The sequence below is a fragment of the Diorhabda carinulata genome, chromosome 1, assembly GCF_026250575.1.
Source record: "Diorhabda carinulata isolate Delta chromosome 1, icDioCari1.1, whole genome shotgun sequence".
In the NCBI taxonomy this organism is placed as follows: Eukaryota; Metazoa; Arthropoda; class Insecta; order Coleoptera; family Chrysomelidae; genus Diorhabda; species Diorhabda carinulata.
This window is the reverse complement of record NC_079460.1, coordinates 39,042,257-39,066,548: the sequence shown is the minus strand read 5'-3', so window position 1 is coordinate 39,066,548 and position 24,292 is coordinate 39,042,257. Positions and strand designations below refer to the sequence as shown.

General features: G+C 30.7%; 1 protein-coding gene across 3 annotated transcripts in view; it reads left to right on the top strand.

Moving 5' to 3' along the window:
• Positions 1-24,292, top strand: part of LOC130898726 (NADPH oxidase 5) — a 97,234-nt gene that overhangs the window by 60,333 nt on the left and 12,609 nt on the right. The gene's annotated exons all lie outside the window — the stretch shown is intronic.

Below are 24,292 nucleotides of genomic sequence, written 5' to 3'. Positions count from 1 at the left end.
AAGACCGGATGATATTCACGCAGTGAGAATCAAAGTATAATTGTCTCTGTATTAACTATTATCTACTTCTCCGACTGCGGTTTAATTGTTGAAAAAACGATTCTTTCAATGACTATATGTAATGTAGATGTTTGTATCCAACAAAAAGATAAATCCGAACTCAGTAACATGTTTACGTGACACTACCATTTGTTGTTTTATATTACTATGCAGTTGTACGCAGCATGCCAATTACAGTGATCGCGTGCGCAACAGGGATCGTTGTTATTATTATATTCTTAGATCTATAATATATTTATCATCCATTCCGTTCTCATCTTTTTTATTGCATAGGGTTATTTGGAAATTGAGGGATGTTAATTGGCAATTATTTAGATAACTAGTAAAGATTGAGGGCCTACGATATCTTAGTTATAAGCTCTATATTTTATTGACTAATTTTCAGTCATTTAGGTTGTTTATAAGTTTATCCAAGTCTTGTCTTCTTGTAGTAGCTTCTTCAGTGTTTTGGTGGTTGAATTTTTTTCCGTTCGGTGTTGTATTTCTTACACTCGACACTTAACTATTTCGCACATTGTCTTACTTTTTTCCGCTACTAGATACGTTTATGACCGACTCAATAAATGTTTTTTTTTTGATAAACTTAACTGAACCAAAAAAACTGGATTAAGTGCAGTATTTTCTTCATTTTTCATCAGTCACTACTGATATTTTTTGGATACGTGCAGCATTTATCAAGCCCTTATTAGACAAAAAATCACTCTATATCATCTCTAAATTTAAAATTATGAGTAGTTCGGCTCTTATTAAATCCACACTGCAGTGGTTTCTGGACTTTTTCTGGACTTCGTCCATTTGAACTGCATGTGAGGAAATATCCTCTCAACTTAGACGTCAAAAGGAGGGATACTCAGTACGCAAAATAGGTATAATGGTTTTTAGCACGTTTAAATTCTCTTCTGACCCCATGAGGCCTTCAAAAGAGATATCCTCCGTCATGGATAGACAAGATATTTTCTTCAAAGGGTTAATTCGCTGAAGTCAAAACGCTTATCTAAATAATGTCATGAAAAATTTGGAAATCGGAAACTGCACTTTGAAAAACGTCTACATCTGCTTGATTCTTGGCAATCCTCAGATGGGAGCCAAAAAATTGTTTCGTCTTTCCTAGCAATAATTTGTTATTTTCTATGGTGGTACATAAATTAACAAGAAAATGAAGATATAAAGCGGTTTCGAGTGATCAATGTTTCTGGTTGATCTTGGTTCAAATATTCTAAGCCTAGCAGTTGTTACAACGCATTTGGACCTTAGCCTCTCCAGGTTGAAAATATTGTAAATTTGATTTGACTTTTATTGATAGTTTCTTGCTCTGTCGTCAAAAAATTGTATGTGGATTTATTGATTGTTGACATGAGAGATAATTTCGATGAGATGAAATTTTGTTTTAGGGGTGGCCGTGATAAAGGAATTGCGTAGTATTTATTTGTAAAACTTAAGAATAAGCAAGTAGTAGAAATGTAGAAGTAGTTTTTAATTATTGAATTATACATTTTGGAGAGTTGTACTTCTGTAAACTAAAGACAAGATAAAAGAAGAAGAGGGTAGTAGTAGCTTTTGTTCATGTGTTAATCTCTACTATGCTACTGCTACACTAAAATGAAAAAGAAATAAACATAAAAACAATTAATTTTATTCGATACGTTAACCCGTAGTTTGTATGTTACACTGCAAAAATCTACATTTAATAACATCTTTCATTCACCTTAATAACGATATATATTATGTATTCTGTTTAATATAAATATCTTATAGAGAGTAAGCAAATAAAAAACCAACGAGCGCGTATGCTTTCAATGCAAAATGTATTTTTTTCAAAAGCCGGATCCTTAAGCGATCCACTGATCCGAGTGCATTTTGCAATCAATCTTTATTGAAAGCATTCTACAAAGAATAGGATAGTAGAACAGTGACAATGTTAAAACTATGGAGTGTAGAGAAGGACGGTACGTTTAAAATATGGTCTGAATTCTGTAGGGATATAATACGTGGCGCTGATTGTACTATGGGATTGAGATCTGAAGTTAAACACTTACTGTATAAGAAATTATCAAAGTTGTGACTGACGTTTGATTATATTCATGTGAAAAGCTGTGCAATCCTTAATATCTTATTAGATTAACAAAACTATAATTATTATATTTGTTGCGGATAGAGTTCAATATTTTATTCCTATGAACCAAAATGTTTTATTTTCAATTATTTTATTATTCTTATTGATATTTTTATATGACTATAACTATTATATTAGTTGCTAATGAAGTTCAATATTTGATTTTTATGAACCGAAATATTTTTTTTTATTATTCTATTATTTTTATTGATCTAATCATATCGCTATAATTATTATATTATGTTGAAAGTTATGGATAGGTAATCGTGATTATTAGGTTTTATATTTATAAATGAAATACACAGTGGTTAACATTCATATATGTATTAAGTCTTTATTTAAAAGACTACGTTTTCGAGAAGCGTCCTCACGCTTGAAAGAGTCAGTTTGTACTAACTAAAAAAAAAACTAATAATAAAATATTTACAATGAGGTCTAAGCCTCTCCTTAAGAATCGTAAAATTACAGATGTTTTACTAAAATATATGCATTACTGCGAAAAGTAAAAATAGTCCTTTGTGTGACCCATGTGTCCGGGGTCATAAAACAGAGGTAGGACTTACTTTTCCTTTTCTAAAATATCTTTCAACTAAATGTTAAGTTTCCTTAAACATAAAATCTAAGCAAAATGTTAAAATACTAAAATAAAAAATAATTTGTAAAATAGGATTCAATTTTGCTCAGAGAAATTCAACATATTAGTTGCGGATAAAATTCAATATTTTATTTTAATCAACCAAAATGTTTTTTTATACTATTTCATTATTGTTACATGATTCTACTTTTTTTTCATATTAGAATATATGTATTATCTAAACCAAATAAATAGCTAAATAATAAAGTTAATTTAACGAGATTCTGTTTTGTTAATCGTTTCATTATTTTAATACTACTAATTTCATTATCACGGTGCATTATTTAAAGCATTACTATACAGTTATTTTCAAATCAGCGCGTAAAATTCAAGCGAATACCCTCTACAATCAGCGCCACCTATTTACCCATCAAAAATCAGCTCACATTTTTTAACCCAGAGACGTTCTTTCTTCTCTACACTCCATACCAGAGACGTTCCTCCTTCTCTACACTCCATAGTTAAAACCATTTGAGGCAATTTTGCACGCCATCTAGTTACTTTTACGCTCGTTCTTCATAAAAATGACCGGTAATTTAGTGCCATCTGAAATAAACAGCAAATTTTTTTGGAAAGATCCCAACTAAATGTGAAGTTTTCTTTATCTTCGAAATTCGAAATCGACAGTACATTGTTGCCGATTTTACTTTTTATTACGAAAGTGACACAAATTACCTATTCGATAGGAATCTTTAGAATAGACAGATGGGACGTATTTTGAAATATCATGTTTCTAATAATGTTATAGCATGTATTCATCTCGAACCGAAAATAAACTTAATCTCAGTACTAATTATTTGTCACCAATTTCAATGTATAAAAAAAAGATTTTTGTAGCACTAGCAAATGAAACAAATAATTTTCCATTAATCTGTTAATCACTTAAATTTGGGATAGAAAGAAGGATCCTTGCACAAAGGTATATAGAATATATATACTTTCCTTTGGTGACTGAAATAATATGAATTTGCGATTTCAGATCTTCGAAACCTTCATTATATTCACCAATAAAGACGACATGCTGCTTTTATTATTTATTCTTAAACATTGAACTCTAAGTGGTATGGATTAATAGAAGTTGTTTTCAACCTTTGTTGATATTTGCTAATTATCTTTACCATGACATCATAATGTGCAAAAATATGAAGCAAGTCGAACGGAAATGAATACAATCACTGAAAATTTAGAAATATATTGAGAATATGTTGCATGTGGGTTGTCAAGTACAAAAAGTGTTTTCATAAAAAGTGTGTCACAACTAAAATGGCTCGTCATTTACATTAACATTTATTCTCGTGTTAATAAATTAACTAGGATCAAAATCAAAGGAAATAAAGAATGCTCAAGGAGATGTTTTTATCATAATGGAACTTTGTTATAGAAAAAATAAATCTCGAGTAAATAATGCGAGATACCAACACACGAAAAATCTAATTACATTAAAAATGTTGTGAAATTAACAAGAACAGAATGTGAAATACATAAATTGCGTTTCCAATGAATGGCAGGAGCAGCACTGTATATCACATAGCTTTGGAAATAATATAGCAGACCTACTCTTCATCAATAACAAACGCTGCTAATCTAAAAGAGCAGTTCTGCTCTAACTCTAACCACCAAAATAACGAGACAACAGATATACTTAAATTTTCCTTCTGTTATTTGTTTTATTTATTTAATGATATAATTATTTAAGTTTGGAATGATAATCTACCTAAATAGAGAGTAAAGACGAAATATCTTGGAACGAAATATACAAATATAATATTGGTATCTTCAAATGACTAGACTCTATGGCTCTCAAGGTGTTTTTGTTCAACAATACATTATCATGTTCAATCATTCAAATTTTTTGAACACAACTGAGCTTGTTACTTGTAATAATTATAGCTTACCGTTCTATATTTAATACAAATGGCTATTATAATTAGAAATGTCTATTAATAGCTTAGCAATTAGTCAATTGTATTTAATAATACAACGTATAATTTTTTAATATCAACTAAGTTTTTTATTGAAATGAACAGAGCAAATCTCAACTGTGTCTAGGTCAATCGATCAAAGAATCTTGTTTGAATAAGTGGTTTGGAATTTCGTAATTGTACTACAATTTTCATGTTTCTCGGTATTACTGTATATATCAGATAATTGTTGTTTACTGTTGTGATAGGAAGGTCGCTAGCTATTGCAAAAAACGGTTTGTTCTGATGTTTATATAACATCAATTTGAAGAAATTTCATACTAAATCAAATTACGAAATAAAAACTATTTCCATTAATTAGAACGGAATAATATGGCAAATTTTGAGAATAATTTATTCGCATCGAAGTGAAAGCTGTAGATATGTGTATTGGATGGAGAATGTGAGATTTCATGGTCGGAATTTTGAAGTATATATACATACCCTACAACTTATGTAAATAATTCAATCGACTTCAAATGCTCAGCTTTGATATAGCGGCTTCATACTTTTATAAATATTGCTAAATATATTTTTGATGTTATTACAAAATATGCCAACGACAGATGGGGTAGCTAGTTGTTTAATCAGTTTCTTAATAAAATCAGCGCTGAAAAGTAAATAAATTATAACCTATTATTTAATAGAGCAACAGTGGATTTACCCTCCATAAAGATTTATCGGCTGCTTTGAAATACTCTTGGAATTTTGCAGTATCTACTTTTGATACCATATGACCGTCTAATTTGTCTTCGTTACGAAATCATCATATTTGTTTCTCCATTATGGAATAATCTTATATATATTAAAAAAATTGATGATTTCCATTCCGAGTTCGTTCAGGCGTTCTACCCAACCGATTTGCTTAATTTCTTTTTTCAATGAAAGGTATTGATGCACAGATCAGCCATCAGCCATCGGATTTCATCTAATTTTCACCATTCTCAAGTTATACTCAAATGCGATTTCCCCCTGTACTTATGGGAGTTTCTCACATACACACGTTCTATCCTCAATATCTCAGGTTCTATTCAAGATAGAGACTTCGTTTTGGTTTAAGAACACTCGCTGAAACACCTTCTTTCTTTTGAGGTTTTGAACACTTAAATCGGTTGAGTTGGAGAGGAGCTAGGCGCGGACAATTAATTTGGAATTATGGGTTTTTGTAGGTTTTTGGCAATTTTTCTACATTCAAAGATCCATATCTCAGGTTCTAATATAGCTATAGAGTTCGTTCTTTTCTATTATAATGATTTCTGATACTTATTTAATGGATTCGATGCGAGCGAAGCCGCGGGTAAAAGCTAGTGTCCTTCAGTTTCTAAAGCTATTTTTGTTTTTTTGTCTAGGTAACAAAAGTATTTATATTGCTGATGTTAGTTGATGTACGGGGAGTCAGTTTGTAAATGTGCCAGCATCTATACTTTGGCCACTATAGAAAATTGAAGAATATGTAAAGCCTAGTCACATTATACAAAGCCTAGTCACATTTAATTTTCAGAAAAACAGTTTTTAGACTGATAATTAGCTAAATTAAATTATCAATTTAGGTCACAATCCCTAAAATCTTGAATGGAGAGGGATGTTGACTGATACCTCATTTTGGAAATCGTTTCATTTGCATTGGTTCTACATAATTAACGTTTTTAGCAGTTTGTATTGAAAAAACAAATTTAATGAATCAAAAACATTTTGAAAATTCCTTTTAATGAATTAAAATGAATTAAACTGAAGCTGTTTTACATAACAGTTTTTTATTTACTTTTATTTATAATAGTTTTACTACAATTTATCAAAATTAATACTTTTTTAGTCTTACCAAGTATAACGTAGAAACTGAAATCCTAGATATAACATTCTTCTGATATTTGTTAGAATATTCTATCATTCTCGCCACCATTATTTGTCAAAATTAATTTATTGTAAAAGTGTGCGAATAAAAAGTTGTGTGTTTATTAATTTTCTGTTACTGGTGTTTACACACAATAAAAAACTGTTTACACATGAGTAGAATTAAGAAGATACACAAAAATGTTTGATAAAAGATATACGAATAGTAAATTAATTTGAATATATTTTCTGGAATTAGCTGCTAAATTTGGTTAAAAAAAAGGAATAATTGATGTTTTTGAATGAAGAAGCTTAAATAGAAGCTGCAGAAATCTACGAAGCACCACCGTATTTTTATCCAAATAGCAGATGGATTGGACGAAGACCATCCCGATGGTCCGAGTTAGATTTCTTCCTAAGAGCGCCACGAAATCTGGTATTTATAATATAAAGCCTCCAGATGTTGAAGATTTGAAGATAAGAATCTGCGTCTAAAGAGTTTTAAACAGAATATTTTCGAAATGATTGAGCTATCCATACTTAAATTAATTGTTGCATTCAATTCAAAATTCAATAAATAGTCTTTCATTGAATAATTCATTCTGCGCTCGGCCATTAAAGATTTTTCACAAGTAAAAAAGACGTTTTTAAAGCATTATTTCAAAAAAGTTTATTACCACCTGTCGGTAACCCAGCAAAAACCACAGGACTTAATTCAACAGTATCAGAAGTCAGTGGCAAATTTGTATTCATTTACATATTAAATGTTGCACAGATTGCTAAATCAAATATATTTTTTTTTCATTCAACATGTCAAGAACTACTAAACACGGCATATAAAATATCTGAAGACACATTTAAGATTGAATTAATTTGCATGAGTTGAATGGAGAGAGGTCACATTCAACGAAGAAATGAAATATTTTAATTTGATTCTGAACGGATTATTACTACTTATTATGAAAATTGTTGTAAGTAAATTAATGATAATACAGCTACCGTTTGAACAGTCAATTAATCACGTATGATATGAGAAATTTTACAGTATAGTAATTTGAAAACGAGAACTCTCAATTTTAATTTGGATAAATTACTGAAAATGCATTGCCTAGACTACGTAAACCGAACACAAATTGAAGAATTTTGGTTTCTTAAGGTAGATTTCCATCAAATAGATAAAACAGCAACCGTGTCCAAAAAGAGTTTTTTTAACGACCACGCAGTCAGCTTAGTGGAAATAGATTTTGACTCTTGTGTTGTTGCAGTAAATCTATTTATTCACTAATTATGTATTGAATAACCACCCAGTTCTCACCAGAATATTAGTGAGAAAAAGAGACAGTGAATAGAAGTTATCATCTGTACTATAAAACCTGAATAAAAAAATGGATGTGTACATACTTGGATCTCAATTTGTGCATAAATTAAGGAATAATGATCGTAGCTCTAATGCAATCATTGGTGGTTGTTGGCAATTCTGCCGCGCCATTATTCTATCTTCCATTTAATAGTTACTTCATCCAGCACCTGTGCTGTTGTAGCTTCCTCATTTTTTTTATATATCATGAACCATCCCCCACACACGATGAAAACGTGATCGTGTTCAACACAGAAGACTGCTCATGAAAATAAGTGAAAACTATAAATGAAAGTAGAATTCGAAATAAGTATTCTGAAATAAAACAATGAATCGACAAGACTGTCAATATCGGTAATACTAGAGAATCTCTAGAATATTCTACACGAAAGATATTTTTTCAAAAAAATGAAGACATACTTTTAAATTTTTTAATAATTGAAAGAGCTATTTTCAAGATATTTTTCAGATTTCAGTATTTATTTAATGAAAAATAGTAAAAGGTAAAATCATAAAGGATGGAAGAGAATGAAGAATATGAGATATGAGACCAATAAGGGATGGGGGTTCAAGAAAATCAAAGAACCACAAAACGAATTATAAATTATAGTTAAAAAAATCTATGTACAGTTAACCAAAGTAAAAAGTGAAAAATAATTCTTAATGTATGCAAAGTTATTTTTAAAAGAGAAAACATGTCTCATTAATTTTCTCGTCAGTCATTATTCCTATTTTAAAAATGATTTATCAGTTTGATTAACTTTAAAAGCTTCTTTTTTATACTAAAATTTATATATATAAAATATAATTAACCACATAGCCTTGCATTTTATGCAGAATGACCATTTCCAATCGATAAATTTTTCTTATTAATTTAACGCCATCTTATGGTAGTGAATAGTGAAGTTGATTGAGTTATTTACAACGCAAGTTTAGTAGATTTCTTCTAAAAGCGCGTTTCAGGAGCCTGATGATCTTGATAAGGATTATTTATCTGATCAGTGGCTAGAAATACAGTTCAAAGATATTCTAATCCAGTATACCTGAAAGGGAAAATGTTATGAATTCATGAAATTATTGTATCATCATAGGCCCTTAATAAGTGTGAAAAATTATTCCAACGTTTTGAAATAGGGACAACTCGAGTTTAAAGAATCCGTTATATAGATACGGATATTCGTATACACTGTATATGAGTTAATTAAAGCGTGTAAAAAAGAGATGAAATCTTTAAACGTCATCAATTTTGATTATATTATAGAAATAACCCAATTTTTGGAACAAAAGTCAATGCAGAAGAACCAATAAAAGAAAGAGTAATAAACGTTATAAAGTAATTAATAATATTTTGAATAAAATAATAAAAACAAAACTTATAAAAATAGTTCTAATACATATCGACAAATATTGAGTTTTCAAGTGATGATGAAATATATCACTCTGTAAATGATCATCGGATTTAACCGTCAATCTTCATTCTAGAATTCCTCACTTAGAATTCATAGATAATTCAAATCGAGTACCAGCAGCACTTGATCTCAAAAGTGAATGAAGGAATTTAAAAATGAAACCATTGTCGAATCAAATTGAAGCATGAAGTGTTGAATAATACTTTATATTATAAGCTATATGCCACATTGTATGCAAATGTTTTTAATAGATGGGGCAATTCTTCAAGAATTCTATTGTATAAGAAAGTAAACAAATTCGCTTTGATTTGATGGTAATCGGTGTAGCACATGGTGAGATTTATACATAGAAATTGATTAAGTCTTCTCTTACGAGATTCATTGTTAACTCTAGGATCATTAGAAAATTGAGATTTGGAATAGAAAGACTTACTATAGCATTTCTATGATAAAATTAATTATAAAGATCTATAAAAATCCACAAGCGAATTTTGAATATAGTTTTATAAACAAAAATTCATTGTATGAACACACGTTACACGTAATGGCATTTTTTCTATAATTGCAAATTATTTCCAAGTAATTATGTACCAATAAAAGAGTTAAAAATCATTAAACTTAATAGTTTTATTAGAAATTAACTGATATGGTGTGTTACGTGAATTTGCTATTTGGTGAACAAATAAAAATAAACGGCTAAGTAATTATTTTTATTTGCTTTGAAAGTGTGTCAATGTTACTACTAGGATATAAATGACAATTTCGTTACAATTAGCCAATCTTTGAAAAATTTAAAGAGACGAAATTACTATTATTTCCAATAGAAAATGAGGTGATACGTTTGTAAAAAGTACGATCATTAACAAGTATTGTAATTTCAATAAGAAGACACATATTCTGCAGCGATATTCTTCATTACAGCTTTCTTTCATTCTCTTCTCGATTTTATCTGGATTCTTAAAAATAATTTTCAGCATTTGGTGTTCAATTCGTGATTATTTCGACAGTCTATATTATTGAATTTTATTTTCATTTTGTTCACATATACGTGGCCGGAGTCGCAGATAATTGTGATTTATATCAATAATATTTTAATAAAACTCAATTTGTGCGGTAGTACAAATGAAATTTATAGCGTCTAGCTCAAATTAATTTAAGATTTACGAGTATAAGAACAACACAAGGAACTCGTTCACAATTTTGAATTGCTTTATGATGAACATGACAATATCCCGTGTATCTGCAATAAAATAACAATTTTCTTTTTAATTTTTTAAATGACTTCAATTTTTAATATTAACAATCAATTATTTTTTTCATGTCAAACATTTAATTAAATTGGAGGAACTCGCTGTTCTTGTTAAGTAGTAATTTAATTTGCTGCTTCGATTATCGAAACATGTGTTTGTCTGCCATATAAATTAGATCGCTCAGAATGATCAATGATCATCGGTTTTTGTTTAATCATCTAAATGTGTGATTAGTTCGTTATTTATCTAATTATTTTATTTTTTTTGTATTTTCTGTCGTCCCTATGATTCTTTATAAAAATAATTTGATCTTCGATCATAAATTGTGATGAATCATAGATGGAAATTAACACAAATATCAAAAGTTGTGACCTTTATTCAAACTCTTACATACTGAAGTATTATTTTCAATAGTATTTTAAACACTCAGTTGTTTTAGGGGCATAGACTGGACGTAATGTAGAAACTCTGGCTCTGTTTGCATCTCCTTAGTTGTGCTATTCAGAACCTCTATGCCCTTAAATGCTTCAGCTTGAATTGCTTTAAATGGCAAAGGGTGTGATTTGAAAAAGGTAGTGTAGGACTGAAATATGAAATGGAGCATAGGATCTCTAAAAGTACATCAACCTCTAGGGATAGAATGAGATAGTAATTTTGAGTTGAAATAATCGTAGTAGATAGTTCTATAGAAAACATTACGATGGAGCATCAAAAAATACTGTCAAGATAATTTTTTTGCTCTACGTGACATATAGATCCTTCTCGCCGCTGTTTGAAGAAAATGATTCTTCAACCTCGTTCTTCTTCGAATATTTCATTCAATCTTTCGCCAGGCTCTAAGGTTTTTCTAACAGCTTCAGGTTGTAGCCGTATTCCGGGCGAGTACAACTTTTGTTTTATTTTACTTACCAATTGACTCTTAATGATGATTTTTTAAGTTTGTTCATTTTTAGTTAGAAACAAGTATAAATCAATATGTACAATTAACTAAATCAATTTGGCAAAGTACTTTTTACATGTTTTTATAGTGTCTGATTTTCTTGATTTGCATTGTTCACACAAACCTCTTAGTCGCTTTTTCTTGAGCACTGTGTTTGAAGATGTAGTTGTCTCTGTGGATAACCAACGTTAAGAGAAGCTTTCACGTCTTGACAAACAATTATTCCTTCATAAGATTTTGATCCAGATTTTATAGAAAGATACTTCTTCCATCAGGAACATCTGGTGGGAACCCTTAAATTAGAAATACCTGTGTGTTCATTACCATCGGCCATCTTGTTGTCGAGTTTCTGGAGCATAATTTGTTTTTTACATCAATTGGCGACATACGTACCACGGACGACAGTTCGCAATTTTAACTCCAATGCTTACTCTTTACTGTTCTATGAGAGACCAAGATTCGCTTCTATCCTTTTATTGTGGGGTAGAATAACCCAAAATGTAGGGGAATGTTTCTATTTCTTTCATCCAAGGGACCCCGAATTCTTTTTGTTACAACTCCACTAGGAGTTCTTTTGTAGACTATATCTGGTTCAATATTTTTATTCCATGGTCAAATTACTAATTTTAATAATTGAATTCTAATTTATTCCAAGCACTATTATCATATTTGTTGATATAAATTGGAACTGGTCTAAGATATATTCACCAAACAACTTTCATTATATTACAAAATATGATTTATTCAATATGTAACCCAATGAGCAGCAATATATTTAATATAACCATTTTTATAACATGGTATGATATTCAAGTTAATACTAAAAAAATTATATTACGAAATTATACCATATAACGTAATATAATGAGTAATTTATAATGTTTCGGATTTTCTCACTAAATAATTATTTGCGATATAAACATATAAATAACTTTACGTCAAGTGATGGGTAAAGAAACGCCTCCACTAAATGGGAATCGTGATAAAAGGGAGTTTCTTTCAACTTTTTATATACTAATTATAACTGTTTACATTAGATTTTAGATAGACATTGGTACTGGTACTGGTACTGATATTTCACAAGAAAGTATAAAATTTAGCATTTCAGATATAATTTAATAACAATAAATATTAATTGAGGACAGGATTTTGTATATTTTTGTCTTATATAGTAATACAATCAATTTTATGACTTGTTAGCTACTCTTGAAAAAAAGTAGGGAACATTTTTTTATTAGGGTTTATTAATTTTAGATATTTTTTTGTTTTTGAAGTTTGACAATCTCATCTCTTTATTCTCGAATTCCTTAATGAAATAGCTCCAAGAATAAAAAAATAGGCTCAACGTCTAAGAGCTCTATGAGATACTAATTCATTTTCTAGTAATGACTAGATTTGAAGAAGAAAGTGACGAAAAACGTAGGAAGGAAATCGATAAAAATAATGACTGTACTTTCAGTTGAAAAAAGAGCATTAAGAAGATATTTAGATAGAAAATAACAATGAAAGTACATAAAAGTCCATCTTAAGATATGCGCAAACAGATAAATTTGGATGCCCCACGTCGAAGCTAATAAATAAACACTAAAAGCTGATTCACAAGAAAATATGAATGCAAAAGAAATATAAAAAAATGATTATACATTATTTGTTCGTCAGCTGATTTTACAAATTTAAAGGAAAACTACGAAATGATGAATACTCGATAAAACGATTGAAGTTCAGAAAAAAATTTGATTTTTGAAATGATGACAATACTATTCCAATATTATGACAAATACATTCTAAAGTACAGAATTTGCAACTACATATTCGACATATATATTGTGTGCAATATTTAACGTGAATAAAGTTTAAAAGTATCGGCTCTTATTTAATTGGAAAACCAATTACTTTTATTTACAGTCCTTTCTGAACAGACAATTGCTCGTAAAGGTATCAAAGTGGAAGTATTTCTTGGGGTAATTTTATGTTTCACCATTGTTATGCCATTTAAACTTTTGGTCGGATCGCCCGAACAGTAAATTCTTCTAAAATACAGTCTGAAATTTATAGCAAAAGTCTACAAAATATGTGTGAATTAGACTCAATCAATGATAAATAACACTGAATTCCTCACAAACTCATCTATGTGTATAGTATTTTCAATACGTTTAACAGACGTCTTTCTAACAGAGACATATCAGATGTGTCAGTTATACAGAGCCACAGATTTTATTATAAAAGTATATTCATATTGATTTTTAGAAATTGACAGTTAGTAAGAAAACTACATATAAATTACCGAGTATGGTAACTATAAATTTGATAACAATCTAGATTTATCGATGTTATATATTCATCGTGACAAATTGAGCAATCACTATATATGTTCAAATACATTTCCATATATTAGATTCTGAATTGGATAAATGTTCATCAATCTTAGTAAATGTCACTTTCTGCTTTCTATTAAGAGTTTTTTCATTTGACACTAAAAAAGTAGTAGTATATCGAATTATTTGGTCCTTAGGATAGTGAAAATTGTATACACACAATTTTTAATTTGTGAAAATGAACTTAAATACCTAAATTTGTCTATATATACAATTAAGAACAAAGTAACTTTCTATATCGCAACTGACTGGTTTATCAGATGTACAGTTACGATCTTAATAATTTTCCAGAAAATGGGTTTTATTTTTTAAGAAATCTCTGAGGTTTTATTTTTATTTATATAAAACTACTCTCACTGCTTCACTTAAAAGACGACAGCAATCAAGATTTTTCTCTTCCGTATGAGGCTAATTTGGAATTATAACTTTGTATTGAGCAATTAGAACAGATATTTTTTTACTGGACATTCCTTTTTGAAGATTCATAGAAAAGGTTTATGAGTTTTTTTTAAATCTGAGCAAATGCTTTTGGAAGAAACTCCTACTTCTAGCTGGCATGTGAAAAATCGAGTACAAATTCACTCACAAACTAGACATGATAGTATTTGTGATAAAGATTATTTTGAAATAATTTCCATCTGTTCACGAACAACTATCTCTTGATTCCATTTTATTAATTTCGTATGTCCCAATACCTGAGTTATTTGATAATTATATCAAACTAAAATCTTAGTTCGTGTAGGTTCGTTATTGACAAAAAGTTTTTTCAATCCAAACTGTTTTTTTGCTATATATTTTCATCGTCTTTTTTACCTCCAGCATATTGATATCAACCAATTTTTGCGATGTTGTTTCCACTTAGCTCGAGGAAGATATTTTATGATTACTTATATATAACGAGTATGCACGTGGCAAACTTGATAAACTGGACTGATATCCCCAATTTGATAATAATACTTAATTGTTTGAGATAAAAATTCAATTTTCTGACATTAATATGTAAATTACTTCTCCTTGATTTTAGCGATAAATCTGAGCAGTTTTAGTTCAACAGAGATAAAACAATACCAGCAACTAATTATGTCAACATCGACATAGATAGAAAATCGTAAATCTCTTTTATAACATTAAAAAATAAAATATTTAGTGTAGGTACCTTAAGCACAGGTGTTAAATCCGATTAGAGAAAGTTGTTTAATATTTGAATATGGGTACACCTCTATTTAATAGGTGAAGGAACCAATTCACGAGGCTACATTTAGATATCATTTGATTTATTATATGTATATACATAGACCAGATAATTTTGTACTATTTTTATCCATTCTATTATTCTAATAATAGGAAGATTATTTGTTACAAAAAGAGTAGAACAATTTTCATATTTATTTACAATATTCTTTTCAGATGCAATGTACTTTATATTACACTGATTATTATAACGCAGCAGGGAATGCAACCATTTTTAGCAGTCCAAACGGTTTAATTGTAGTTTTCTTCATTTGAAGCTCTTTGTAAACTTTGGAAAACACGTTTTGTTCCAAAATTATAAGCGTGTCATAATGACATTTATTTGTTGTTTATTCACTTTGTAAGAAGAATTGGAATATAGAATTTTAAGAATAGAAAGCGAGATTATGAAATAAATATACGATATTACTCGAAATTTTTTTCAATCGAAATGTTAAAAGATGTTACAGACTCTTCACAAAATTCATATAGGATTATTTGTATTGTTAATAGGTTCAGAACAAATCCCCAAAATCCATGATGATTTTGCAATAATTTTTCATAAATTTCATACTCAAATTGTTTCATTTTTAGTGCTGCTTGGTGAATATGCTGAATCTCTTCAAAATTTTTTCATTAAAAAGAAATTATAATAATCGTTAATGTCCAACTATATACTTGAAAAAGTATTATTTTCCAACCCACACATTTGACTTGTCTATTTTTACCTAATAGAATACATGAAAAGCTTGTTTATAAAAAGATAATATTTATGAATAACATGATAAACATTTGTTGTTTTAACGGGGCGGAACGAATTAATTTATTACTATTTTTTTCTTATTTGATTAAGATTCATTTCCAAGTATTAAAATAGTACCCCATCATTATTTCATATAAATATTAACCTTATTATTAGTAGCATTACAGCTTTTCGTGACTGGAGTGTTAGAGCATCACCCATAATGTACCTAGAGCAAGAATTATTTTCTAAAATTTTTTCGATCTGCGAATGTTTTGAAAATTTCCCGAGGACCTTGCCGAGAAATATTTTACGAAGATTAATTTTTAAGCACGTGGGATTTGTGACATCATTTTCTTCTAAATGCTGTAAAATTGACTGAAAAACATATAGCTGCAAGTCATATCAGTATATTAATGACATTAAAATTAATTACAGGTAATTGAGGCTAATTTTTACTAAGCAACCTATTCTTAATCCATTCGATACATCCTCAAGTTTCCTTTAAAATTAATTTCATCAAAAAAACAGATACCTGCAAGATCAAGCGGTGGGATCTTAGAGTAGAAGATTTGGTACGAAACGTTTGCTGCGATGACGTTTCCAACGTGTCACGTTACCCGCCCTTATTAGGTTTTAAAGTAGCAGAGTAGGTATCATAAAATGAAAAAGAAATCTGTATTCCCTTCGTACAGAAGCTGGGCATAATGAAATTTATCATGTAAATATTAAATATTCAACCCATTTGGTGAACCATCCTGGCCTCAATCCCGAGAAAGAAGATTTATTTAGAGGTGTGAATAATATTTCTCGTGAAATCATTAATCAATAATTATGCATTAAAAATATTCTTTGCTTCTGCTCGTTTATTTTATGAAAAAAATGAGTATCTTGAGATACAACGATATAAAATATTATTTTGAAATGACAATTTTCACCCCTAATATAACCAAGACAATATCGCAATATTTCACGTTTCTTCGTAAACTACGTAGTTTAATACAAGACGCTATTTTCGTGAGCATGAAGGCTCCTCAAGAACTGACCTGCCATTTGGATTGTGGCAATTATATAACTGCGGACTGGTAACAAAGTACTACTATAGAGCGGTATCTGTTGAGAGTGGTCGTTCATACGTGACCGGCATTTCTGTGGAGGGCGGCCAATAAAGTTGGTGAAAGTAGTTATTAGGAACCAGACGTAATTGCAGGTTGCTCAAATTACGAAACTTTTCTTTCTAATGATGTGTATCAAAATATTGCTTTAAATATTGATTTTTGTTTCGTGTATAATCTATATTACAGCGAGTGGGTACTTTTTCTAATTTGAACTGAAGCTACAAGGGCGAGAACAATAGTTCCGTTGAATAAAATACGTAGCTAGAATCGAAATGCAAACGAAAAAATAAGACTTTTATCACGTGATGACATAAATCCAAACTGAAGAATTAGAAATAGAATCAAAAAATCAAATTTGCAAGCAGTTCAGAAAATCAATTTCTGTGGATAAAATAAAAGAAGAATCAATAGACCGTTAATGTCCATTATATTGAAAATAGAAACTAATAAGCTAAGCTATTAAATTTATAGAAAATATATTCAATTATAATGTCTGATATTTTCAGAATCTAAGTTTTCTGCTTTGTTCTGGTACTTTCCACCTGTAGCCATAACAGACGATACCTGTGATAATGAATAATATAACTGAAACACTTATTTACAAGATATCTTGTTCTTACTAACAAACTCCTAGAAGTAATACAGTGCGAATTTAATATAACGTACCGCAATCAACAAATTCTTCATGATGTCCTTAAATAAAATATACCTTTATATTGCAAACATTTTTTGAAAACAACCTATTTATAACGACTTTTTAACTATTGAGAAAAAGTACAAATACCTTTAATGAATGATTTGGTCAACCCAAAACCTTTATATAAAGTTCCACCAATGTTTGACTTTTAATCTCATAGTATGTGATTCCTGTCGCGACAGGGTTCGATGCGCTTTGGTTCGTAAAACAAATCATTGTTGTTTGACTTGTATACCTCTTTATAACGAATTTTAGACCAACGTAACCTCAGAATAGCAAACCTCAATTCAACGAATATTTACTTGTTCGCCTTCCGATTTGTTATATCGAGGTTGCACTGTATAAGCAAATTTGATAAAACGACAGCACATACTCGAACTCCTGTTCAATTAAAAATAATATGATGAAAAATTGGCTCAGAAAAACTGTAGTTTCCTTTCACAAACACACATATTAATGATCTCAGATATTAAAAAATTAGGTTTATTGCGCAGAAATTACCCAGATAAACACAATCCATATCTCAGCTTTACCTTAGTATAAAAGATACAAAATCCGGATTTTGTCAAAAATTAATTATTTGTTGTCATTTTAAACTCGCATAGAATGATGACAAAGATGTCACTTGTGCGAATTTCAAGTATATGTACATCAAAATGTACACAAAAGTACAGAAAACTCTAAAAGACTGCGTAACAAAAAGGGTGGCTCTTATCTTGTGGAAGAATTGAACTTTCCGGATTTTTCAGCCTTAAAATCATAAGCATCAGTTTTCCTGATTGAAAATTGAAGCTTTGCCATGAGTAAAAAACAAAACCTGGCTCCGGATATAATAGTCTACTAGTGGAGGTAGATCAGCTAATATTCTATCATTGTTTACCTGTCTGCTGTCCACATCAGAGAAAAAGAAAACGGTCTCCTAGGTTATGGTCAACTAACTTCATCCCAAATGTGAAAGTGATTCCGAGTAGAATTCCAATAGTTCAATTTTCACTCCATTGTAGTGCATTTAAGTTTGAACAAGACAAGTTTGAAAAGTAAAAATAATTACGCTTTCTGAGTATATTCACTACAAACTAAACAATGAAGTAATATTTCCTAACCAAATTTAGAGTTTAAAAATAGGTTGTAATAATGAAAAAAAAATTATTTTTGTAAGTGTCAGTTGCAATGAAATGTCTTATAAGTTGGAAATAATGGGACAAGTTTATAAATTGGTTGGTCAGATTCCTAAGCCTAACTTAATTAGCATTTTTCAATGCATACTATACCCGAATGTGAAGAAGGAATACTATGTTTGAACTTCCCAGAAAATGGAAAAATAAGTCGAAAAGAGCAGAAAGACTGGTAAGAAGAGTAAAAGCCAGAGTCGAGGTTGCCGTTAGAAAATGAGCGTTTGAATAAAATACTTCAAGGAGTACCTTATCTCGGGAATTATCAAGAAATGGTTAAAACACGGAAAAAGACGAAAGAATCCTAAATATACAACAATGTAAAATATAAAGCAAAAGCTGAGAAAGTTCTGATCTGGTGTGCGATTCGACAAGAGGAATAAGCAGGCCTAATGAGGGTCGAGTTAGGGGGGAAGCTGTAGATTCTGAAAGGTATGTTAATAACTGCCTGAGTAAAGTAGCTGATTTTGCACGTCAACATCACATTGGAAACGATATATTTTGAACGGACTTAGCATCCTGCCATTATCCAAGGACATGTTCAAATTGTCTACATCAAAATAAATAACATACTTTTTATACCAAAACAAGATCCTCCCTAATTTACCTTGGGCCCGTCCAATTAAAGTTTTTATCTCGAAAGTGTATGATGGAGGGTGGCAAGTCCAAAATAAGGATCAATTACGGCGTAGAATTTTTAGAAAAATACACGAAATAAATGTTCGAGTCGTCCAAAAGAGATGTTAGCAGAATATTACGCCTTGTTGAGAAGCACGGGCCCTTCCATTCAGCTTAAGTTATTAACTGTGTTAATTACTAAACCGTTAATTATGGCAGTAAGAAAAATTTCTATAAAAGATACTTATCACAAAAATGTATAGTTAAATATTTTGTGCGAAAGCTATTCGGACCTAAGTTTTCTTATTTATAAAGCCCGCTTGACATGATGCAATACAAAGTGCAATGCAATGCAAGACGCAGCTTTTCTTGATCAAAAGCATGCGCAAATGAAGTGCTGCTGATTTTACTTCGCTTTGTTATTTTATTTTTTAAGCCGGTCACAAAATATTAAATAAAATTTGACATTAGGAATTTATTTAATTTACTCATGGAATTTCAATGGAATGTCAAAAGACGTGCAATATTAATCTATGAAATATTTTAACTTTGGAAAAAATTGCATGCAATTCCTTACACGTTGGCTTGCACCATGTCAAGCTGCCTTGAAGAAAAAGACACTTGCGAGGGAGTAATGTCTGATTTTATAGCTGTGTCCGAACTAATCTCAACCTGTAAAAAATGTTTTGCTATATGCTAGATATTTTTGTAGGCGGAGTAAAATCAGTATCGGGAAAATCTTTTCAAATCTTTGTATAGATTATTAATCCGTTGTGAAAAATCGATAACGATACCGATCTTCAATTTTCTTATAAGACCACCTACTATTTTTGTTTCGCGAACAATTTCTGCGATTGTTATCGGAATCATTTGCAGATGAAGACTAGTGTCGGCATAATTTGCAGGAGTTCAATCGGTTTGAGGCTATTCACCTGTTGGAAATTATAATCAGATCGACGATTACAATGAATGAGACAGTTAATTTCAGCTACAGACACTCTTGAAAATAAATTATATTGCTTATATAATTGATGTAAGTTGATTCATCAAAATTAGTTGATTATATTTTGGATGGAACTTCTTTCAGACATATTTTATTCTCTGCTCCTCAATTTAGAACAAATCAATTCATACCAGGAATTTTGAATCATACCAATATGAAAAATATTATTGTGGGAGCATTTTGATTCCTACGCAGTAGGATTTTATAATAAATTGTATAGATTGCGATAAATATGAAATATCTTGAATTGTTAGATATTTTTGGAAGCAAGAGTTCAGAGCATCAAGAAAAATATGAGAAATTGGACGGGAAAACACAATTAATGGGCGAACGGCACAGCATTGCTTCAATCGTTTTAATAGTGAGGATTCGACGTTTGAAGATCGTTCTCGTGCATGGGATTTTGGGTTACAAGGGAAGTAGTAGAAAACCAACATAAAACCAACACTTTCCGATTATAGAATTCCCTTGAACTTTATAAAGATACCATACATCGCTAATTAACATCATTACAAAAAATCTATAAAAGTTGTTGAATAGTGCTACACGAATTAACCGAGACACAAGCAAAACCTAAACAGTGGTAAGACAACCGACAACTTCCAGAGATGGTCGAGATTTGAATGCTGAAGTATATAGTGGACAGCTGATGCGAATGTATGAGATTTTATCGCAAAATATACAGGTTTAGTTAACCGAAAAAATTCCAAAAATTACGCAATATAAGATTGAATAACTTTTGTAATCCCATCTGTGACTCATGTGAGGATTATTCCGTTTCTTCTTACGAATTACCAACTTTATCTACATTTAAATACATATTTTTAGAACTTTGATGATAGTCAAAATCTTTGACACAAGCAATTCTATTGGCAGGATGTTGAAGAGTGATAGAACCATTCAAAAATCTTATAGATACTTCAATCTGAGTAACGAGGTTGGATCTTTTTGATTGATATCTTGTCAAATAGTCAAATATTGTAGTAAAACTTTAAAGCAGTTCTCCACTCAATTGAAGGTAAAAGCATTATTCAGTTTATTAGTCACACGAAAAGAGGAAATTTTCCATGTTGCCTTCGTATTTAGTGACATTCAATTGAATTATATATAGAATTGATTCATTGTTCCATTCAACTTGTGATATAGCTATTTATGCTAATTAAGAGTAGTTTCGAGATACCTGATTTGGCATTGATCAAACAAAAAGTCTTAAAAAACTCGTATCAAATCCAAATAGTATATCACAGGAAGGTTGTTCGTGTAAGTACCCCATATATTAAACTTTTCATTGGAGTTAATGTACGTCTTGATGCCATATAAATCGATATTTATTGAAAGTTACAAGGCCTGAATCGTAGGCGTAACACATCTTTAACCTGTTTCATACTTTATGATTCTATCAGTTTTCATTCAAGCTCTCAATAAATCATGGGTGTACTATTAAGATACAATTTGCGGTAATAATTCTTTCGTGTTAGATTTAATATACTTTATGATCTAGACATATTACAACACTTGACGTAATCAAATAGAACGTCCTTGTTACCTTTCTTTATCGTTAAAATAAATTTTGAAATTTAAAAATAATTTTCCACTAATTTGGTGTAAACTCTTTACTCCCTACTGTTTTCCCTCAACGTTTCTAATAATCATATTCCTATATGCGAACTTATCATTTGCAAACAATTTATTTTTTATAAACAATCCTAAGAAATTATAAGTTTTCAAATATGTGCGGACAATTTTGAAATTGTGAGGCTATTGTTAATTTTTTGAAATTGAAGTGCGAGTCTGCTAATACCTCATTTAAAATTTCTTTTAATAATATAATTAATAGTATCAGGAAAAATGGAAAGTAGAATTCAATGTTTTCCGAGAATAATATAAACGAACTGTAATACTAACAGCTGAATGAGTTGCTCAGAATGCCATCCACCGGTCTCTTGACAAAAAGAAAATCGACGAACAGATTCTTCTGTACGTCACAAATAACTTGTGAATTGTTTCTACTAACCTCTGGAGATCTTGAAAGCCAATCTCTTAGTCCTCGTCTACCAATCCACCTCCTAGGAAAACCATTGGTTTAAGTACTCGCAAAAGTCACGTGTGTAATGTGGAGGTGCACTATCTTAAAATGAGGACTGTGGCATGAGGAGTGTGACTTTCAGTTATCCAGTGGGGATTATCTTTTTCCAGCATCTGAAATTTTGATGATTGACTGAACCATTTAGCAAAACATAATTTGTTCAATAAAACGTGGATTGTGATGACATAAATCTTGTCGAAAATCGGTACGGCATATACGGTGATAGGGATCATCATCTTTGATTTTTATACCGACCATTGGAATTCATATGGGTTAGGTTTCATTTGAAGTAGATATAAGTTAAGTACTTAAGTACTAAAACTTTTAATTTGAAATTTTATATATAAAGTTTTCCAATAAGAGGTGTTATTTTGAACAGCCCACTATTTCGGTAAATGTCACTTTTGAAGCTGTCATTTTTTGACATTTGACAAGTAGAAACTACGCCATTAATGAAAATGGAACGACACACGCTTCAACAACGCATTGAAATTATTAAAATTCACTATAAAAACGGTGAAAGTTTGGCAGAGACGGTTCGTAAAACTAAAACATTTTTGGGTCGACGTGAAGCACCTTCTCGGACCGCAATACAGAAATTGGTGGAAAAATTTGAGCTGTTGAGACAATTAGTGATGTGAAGAATAAAACCCGTGCACGTCGCCCAAGAACAACTGAGAATATTGCTGCTGTAGCCCAAAGTGTTGAAGAAAACCCAGGTTTGTCCATTCCTCGTCGTTCTTTGGAATTAGCCATACCACAAACGTCATTACACCGTATTTTGCATGAAGACTTGGGTCTTAAGACCTATAAAGTTCAGTTAACACAAGAACTCAATCGGCCGATCGTCAACAATGTCGTGTCTTTGCTGATTGGGTCCTTGAAATGCATGAAAATGATCCGGAATTTCATCGAAAAATCATCTTAACTGATGAGGCCCATTTCCAACTTGGTGGTTACGTCAATAAACAAAATTGTCGAATCTGGGGCTCGGAAAACCCAAGAGTTATTGTTGAAAATCCTCTCCATCCTCAACGCGTGACTGTTTTGTGCGGTTTATGGTCTGGCGGTGTCATTGGACCTTACTTTTTCGGAAATGAGGCTGGAGCAACAGTGGAATGGATTGCGCTATCGAGAGATGATTAATGATTTTTTATGGCCGGAATTGGATGGTATTGATTTGGACAACGTTTACTTTCAACAAGACGGCGCTACGTGCCACACAAGCCACGAAACCATCGATCTTTTACGGGAAAAATTTCCGGATCGTGTTATCTGAAGAGGGGATCACAATTGGCCACCGAGATCTTGTGATTTAACACCTTGCGACTTTTTCCTTGGGGGCCACGTGAAAGATAAGGTCTACTCCAACAGTCCAGCATCGATTCAAGACCTCAAAGATGGAATTCGTGAGGCTTTCGAGGACATAGGGCAGCCGCTTTGCAATTTGGTTACGGAAAATTTCATGAAAAGGATATGGTCCTGTAAACGCAGTCGTGACGGCCATTTTGTTCCATTATTAACAGCATTCCTTCCTCTTTATAATGAAATAAACATCCGATCATTTATCTCAAAAAATGGCATTTTTCTTTGAATATCAAAATAACACCTCTTATTGGAAAACCCCTTATAATAACTGATATTTTCATTGATAAGGTGATTTTTATCTATTAATAGGAACTTGATTTTGACAATTA